Consider the following 6,647-nt stretch of genomic DNA (forward strand, 5'->3'; position numbering starts at 1 on the left):
GCAATAATGTGTTATATATTGCTATATATCATTATAACAACCACATTTACTTCCTTTGAATATTGATGTATAATTTATGAATCAATAATAATGTTGTCGATTTTTGATTGTATGTATTGAAATATACTGAATACATATGTTTGTACATATAGTGTAAACCCTACATTTTTCATTTTATTGGTAAATATGTTGTATATAATTTTTATTTTGGCTTGGGTCTCTGGCTTGGCAATTTTTCCTTTCTGGGTTCACCTATATGTGGGACTAGCTTGAGCCCTAATTAGTTCTGGAGGTAATGCGCATCCTTCCCAATAAGCCACTACAGCCCTTTTCCATACATCAGCCCATTCACATCCCTGTTCAGGGTCTCTCTCCCCTTCTTATTAGTGATTTTTTGTTTGTCTTAATTCTTTATTATATTTTGACTTCTACAATATATGATCTACTGCTTTTGCTTTCATGTTTGATTGCTTGGTTTGCCTTGATCAGTCAGCTTGCGGTCATGGTCCACGCCGCTCTGTGTATGTGTGACTGTTTTGGTGCTGCTGGCTGGCAATCGCTCTCTTTTAGTGCTCTGTGTTCCTCCCCTCTGCACTCATACGTTTCCTTCCTTTTTTCCTTTTTCTCCAGAGTGCGGCTCCGCTGATTGGCCGGTGTCATCATATGACACGGCTGCTTCAGCGCTAAGGAGTGTGGGAATTGTAGGCATCTCAGCGACCATGTGACCTCTGAGATCCAATCGCGATGCACCCGCCTCCCCAACAGGCTATATATAGCATGATATGATCATTATCTGTCTGCTACCAACAGGGTACTGACAGATGTCTTTATTCCTCTTAAAGATAGGTAAGTTTCCATCCTGCAACCATTCACTCTCCTCACTATTGTCTCCTCTGTGTAAGGTTTGAATACTTATGGCTAAACCTTCACTTTTTCATTTATTTTCATTCATTTTCTACCCTTTTTAAAGGAGATTATCTGTGGACTTTTCAGCTGCAATTGACTGGTCCTTGATTTTTGCTGCAAACGACTATCCTTTGACTTTCTATCACCAGCTGATGTTTGCTTGCACTCAGACTGTTCATCTAGTTAAATACTCCATGTAAGTTGATCCCCTGCTTACACTTAATAATTTAGTTACCCATGTTCTCACTAACTTTATGAAGTATACTAAATCTATTCAAACACTTTTTTTTTTTTTTTTTTCTCAGATGAATTGAGGCTCTTCAGTGCCCATGTTATTGTCTTACTTAATTCCCCTGTATTCACCTTGATTTTATTACGCTTCAAGGTATGGCTGTTTTACATATATTAACCCTATTGACTCTATTATGGATTTGTTTAATTAGTTGAAACAGATCATAATTTAATAACACATATTCTAACATAGATTCTTTTTCTTCTGTATTTTTAAGTCCTGTCAGTTGAACTTGGATTTCAATATCCACCCTGAGGGGGTTTTTCCTTGACTGGCTGTGCATGAAGCTAGGGTAGGTTTTATTTCTCCTACCTATGGAATTTTGCTGCCAGCCCCCTCTCATGGGCTGAACAGCATTGGCTGCTACCAGGCTGTGGATATATGCGCATTTGCTCCTATGAACTTTGATTTCTCTTGCCCCGCCAGAGATCCCAGCCAAACTTTTGTTTGTACTCTATATACATGACATGTTTTGTTGAACATATATAATCGAAGTTCTTTTAGAGCTTATATTGTATGCATATGTTAAAATTGTTTTATTCTTTTTCATCTCTTTAGAGTAATCTAGAGAGACGATCTTGTCCTAATTCCCCTGAAGAAGCCAAGAGGCGAAACTAGTAGGGTCGACCTGATCGAAAAAATTATTTCTAGATCTTGCTCCCACAAAATAATTTATGCACTATCTGTATATTGAATTACTATATTTTGGAAAAATTGAATGAATAAACCTTTTTTATATATTTTTATATATACATACATACTTTGTCTGGTTTTCTTCATCGCACCGCAATAATCCCCCCAACTCTTCCAAAAAATTCCCCTCCTTTGAATCTATTTTGGGATGAGGTGCTGTATCCTTTTTTAGGACTCTCGATCACATACCCCCCAATCTACTATGTGTATCAAATGTCTTTTCCATAGTGGTTAAACCTCTGGAGAAATATCCTATTAGTTTTTTTTTTTTTTTTATTACTGTTTTGTAATTGCGACAAAGTAACTGAAATCGAATTATCTGATAAATCAGCGTACAATCCAACATATACAGACCAACTTTAATGTACTGAAACAGTTGCAATATCCAATTCAACCGTTTGTTAAAAAAAAACCTTTCTACTAGGTTGCTTCTCCGTTGTTCCCTGGGGGGGGGGAAAGAGGGGGGCTGTCCTCCAACTTGTAAATGTGGCAGAGCCCAGGGCGGGCAGGATGCGGGGGTCCGGACCTCCCACATTCCTCACACACCCAGTTCTATCCCACCCACCAGGGAGGGGGCAGGAGTATATATTATATCAACGTGATCAGGGAGGCATCTCAGAACTATTAAAAAAAACAAAAAAAAACAGCAAAAATAAGAAGCCCCACTGTACACATAGATTCGGATATAGAAATAGTCTGCGTTATCCCAAAAACCTCAAACTTCATGCGAATCAAAAAGATACACCAGCAGCTGCTGAGATTTCGAAACAGACAAACCACGACATATATACACACATATCTCACACACTGAGTGTTCCTCTCAGACTGGCAGCAAGGAGAGGGGGGGGAAATGAAAGAGAAATCCTGCCCAGCAGGGAAAGAGTTAAAAGGGGGGGAGAGGGGAGGGGGCCATCACTGCCTGCGTTACTCCAGCAGAGAAATCTGAAACTCCAAAAAAAGTCTGCTGATAGAACTCCACGCAGCCTGGAGGGGGGGGGGAAAGAGTGAAGGGAGGGTGGATGGAAATGAAAAAGAAAAAAATTGGCTGCACCATGTGCTCGTCTCCCATTTATAGTGGGCTGCCTGCATACCCATGACAAGAATGCATGTAAAAAAAACGCACGGACAAACAATAAAACAACACAGAACACACAAAATACACGGAACACGACTCTTTCAGCCCCCTGTCTGCAGGGCGCTAATTTTAACCCCTAACCCCAAAAATATGTAACCCCAATTTCACAGAGTGGGCTGGCATCTGGGACACATCCGGGTCCCCCTCATTACCGCACCCTGCTTTCTTAACCCCTAACCCCAAAAAGGTGTTTCACAGAGTGGGCTGGCATCTGGGACACATCCGGGTCCCCCTCAGTACCGCACCCTGCTTCCAGCCCCGGTCCCCCCAAGGTAACCCCAATTTAGCTAAAAAAAAGAAGAATCCCATAAAGTTTAACCCCTAACCCCAAAAATTAACCCCAATTTCACAGAGTGGGCTGGCATCTGGGACACATCCGGGTCCCCCTCATTACCGCACCCTGTACCCCTTAAAAAAAACTCCGCCTTGAACTGCCCTAGTCAAGGATCTCGGCTCACCAAGCCAAGCAACTTATACACCCCAATTTGAATCCCCCCAAAAATACTAGCAACCCCCAATTTTAGTCAAGCCAAAAGCCAGCGCTACTCGCTTAGGCCAAAGCAACCCCCACGTTAATCCCCCAGTACCCCAGAACCCCTTAAATAACTCCGCCTTGAACTGCCCTAGTCAAGGAAACCCAGCCCACTCATCCTGACCAACCGTGCCAGGCCAAATCTCGACTCACCAAGCCAAGCAAAACCCCAATTCTCCCATTATCTTAGCTAACCCCCAAAAAAAACCTCTTCATTCAGACCAGACATATTGACATGGGCATACTGCCAACCTATCCAGGGACAGTCATGCACACATAAACATCTCCACCCCAAGACCGGCTCAGGAACCCTGAAAGAAATATACTGTCCGCCCACCGCCTACAGACATAGACCCCTGAAACAGTCACATTCAAACTAACACAACACTTAAACATAAAAACACAGATATCAACCCGGCAGACGGGACAAAGGGTTACAAGCTTTGCTCAAGGATTCTCATCTTTTGATTTGAGGACACGCAAGACTCCTGCACCGAAGTGTAGGTGATCAGCCTGTCTCCACCCGCACAGAAGTGTTGCATTTCCCAAATAAAGCAAAGAAGCCACATTGGGCCCAATTGATGAGGACTCATTAATCAATTTCCTGATAAACTCAGGGTTACCCATACTGCCGGATGATTTCAAATCTCTATGAGTGAGAAAATGCAATTCATAGACAAAATAAATTCCACATCCTCACTTTCCAACGTTCAACGGCCAAGAGGATGGCTGCCGTATGAGCAGCTGCCTTTATTTTTAGCACAAAATGCATTTTCATTGGTTCACATTAAACAGAAACACCATTTCACCCACCCCCTTGAGTCTTTTATTGGCCAGTTCATAGAAGGGCCTCTTCATATAGCTCAAAATCAGTTCATGTTACAAAGCTTAAGTTCCTTCCGACGTCACGAATCCCTTTTTGGTGGGCTGAAGACAGGATGTGGCAGAGTCACAGTTTCCTCTTGAAGCTATCAGGAATGCCGTGGGGGCTGGATAGAGACACACATGTAATGGAGGATAGCAACATCTGTTCTGTATAATGCTGGGTTCATAACTTTAGGACAAAATCTGAAGAATCATCTCACTTCATTTCAGTGGTTCTAATCATAACACAAAAATATTCATTTTATTTCACATGAAATGTTACCATCAATGCTTTAACCTATGTTCAGCTTTAGTTTTCACCTTCTACAATATTTGGCATGTACCCTTAAGCAGTCTGGCTCTTGCTATTGTGAGTGTTTTTAAAGGATAAAACATATAATGGCTTTATAAGGAGAAGCTTGTTCCATCACAACCTCACCTCCCCCTCCCCCCACACCTCTGCTGGGTTCCCCCTCCCCTCTCTCAGGGGATCTGTCAGGGTAGAGAGTGGGGAAGGGGCCTGTTAGTATGTCATGGGCTGCCCGTGCCTATTTTTTTTCCCAGTCCAGACCTGCCTTTCATTGTCCAGTCATAGGCTGGGGGTGGGAAAGAGACCTGCAAATGAAAGTGAAACTGTTGCAAAGAAAAAAATATTAGTTATGGACAAAAACTCATCAGTTCCATGCACCTCGTCCCATATGTACAATATGAAGTAAAGGAAAGAAGGGTACCTAGGGACCCCAGGGACTATTTAAATGGTGCTAGTAGAAATGTAATAGACAACAAGGAAATGTAGAAAAATAGAAAAATAATTTTATTCTTAACAATTAATAGATATATGTAAAAAAACATCAATAAGATGAAAATGTTGATGATCTCCAAAGGTATATAAGGAAGATCAGTTAACAGCATTGACTTTGGTACTTGCTCAACATGTATCGGCCTCGCGGGGCCGAAATCGCAGGTTTCCTGGACAGGTAAGTGTCCTTATTAAAAGTCAGCAGCTACAGTGTTTGTAGCTGCTGACTTTGAAATTTTTTTTATAATTTACGGCTGGAGTCGCAAGCAGAATCAGCAAGATTCTTCCTGATATTCCAAAATCATGCTAAAATCATGGCAAAATGCTCAAAGCATGTTTGGGGGCCATCCATTGAAGTATGATCTTGCAGCAATTGTCGCCCAACAAAATGCAGTAGAATCGTAAACAAATGCATGTAAACACAAGCCTGGCTCAAAGCAAAATTTGGTCCCTGAGCTTCTTTGCCGCGACAAACGTGTATAGGGCGGCACATTCAAGTGAATGGGCCGCCCTATGCACAACACACAGAACTACATGCGAGAATGCGCGCTTCCACTACGCAAAGTGTGAATGAGGCGTAAAAGATGAGCTTCAGCCTTATCAATTTTTGTATCTTTTCCAAAAGAAGATTTCACTTTAGACATCAAATTCTTCTGTTTTTTTATTTTAACTTTGTCTTATTAAACAAAAGCCTATATAAATATACACTGAACATTGAACATTGTGCAATCGTACAAAAAAAATACTTTTGCTCTTTCACTTTCAATAGATCTTTTCATTGGAAAAGTTTCATTTTAACAAATAGGTAACAATAGTGTTAGAACTTTTACAGGGAGTAAAGTGGGTAATCTTCTGCATTACATTCAGCCTTGAACTGTTTAAGCATTTGATTTGAAAGAGAACAAAACCTGAAATGGAAAATAGCACTAAGAAATCAGCCAGGCGTTATTTGATAAAATAATAAAAATGAAAACTATGTACAAAGTGTAGTAATCATTGGCAGCCAATTTGACTTCAAATGGCTACAGTCAGATCATGTATGGCTTGATATTTGATAGGTTGCTTTGGGTTACTTTTTTGTACTTGCCTATGACATGATCTCTCAAAGAAAATGGTTGATTATGAAAGTGTTACTAAATCCACAAATCTGATAGCAGAGAGCATTGCGGGCAGTCTGCACATGCTCAGTTCGTTTTGTATTGCTAGAAAGTTTTTATTTAATGTTTTTGCAAGAGAGTGCATGTGATCGGCACAGGACCAATCCAGACTGGGGGTCAGGGGTCCTGCAGCCTCAAAGGACAATCAGGGGAGAATGAAAACTCCACCTACAAGCTTTAACAAGTGCTCAGCTGGACACTAATAGAAGTCGCAAGACATCTACAGTATATTCTGCTGATGAAAAAAGGTTTTGAGCAATTTATATTTA

The 6,647-nt window shown here is 41.1% G+C and overlaps 1 long non-coding RNA gene across 1 annotated transcript; it reads left to right on the top strand.

Moving 5' to 3' along the window:
- The first annotated feature begins 206 nt into the window (after positions 1-206).
- LOC120941481 lies at positions 207-1,858 on the top strand. Its single transcript, XR_005749549.1, has 5 exons — positions 207-846; positions 971-1,102; positions 1,212-1,291; positions 1,416-1,490; positions 1,757-1,858. It is a non-coding gene; the product is annotated as an uncharacterized LOC120941481 (long non-coding RNA).
- The last annotated feature ends 4,789 nt before the right edge of the window (positions 1,859-6,647 follow it).

The sequence above is a fragment of the Rana temporaria genome, chromosome 5, assembly GCF_905171775.1.
Source record: "Rana temporaria chromosome 5, aRanTem1.1, whole genome shotgun sequence".
NCBI classification, from domain to species: Eukaryota; Metazoa; Chordata; class Amphibia; order Anura; family Ranidae; genus Rana; species Rana temporaria.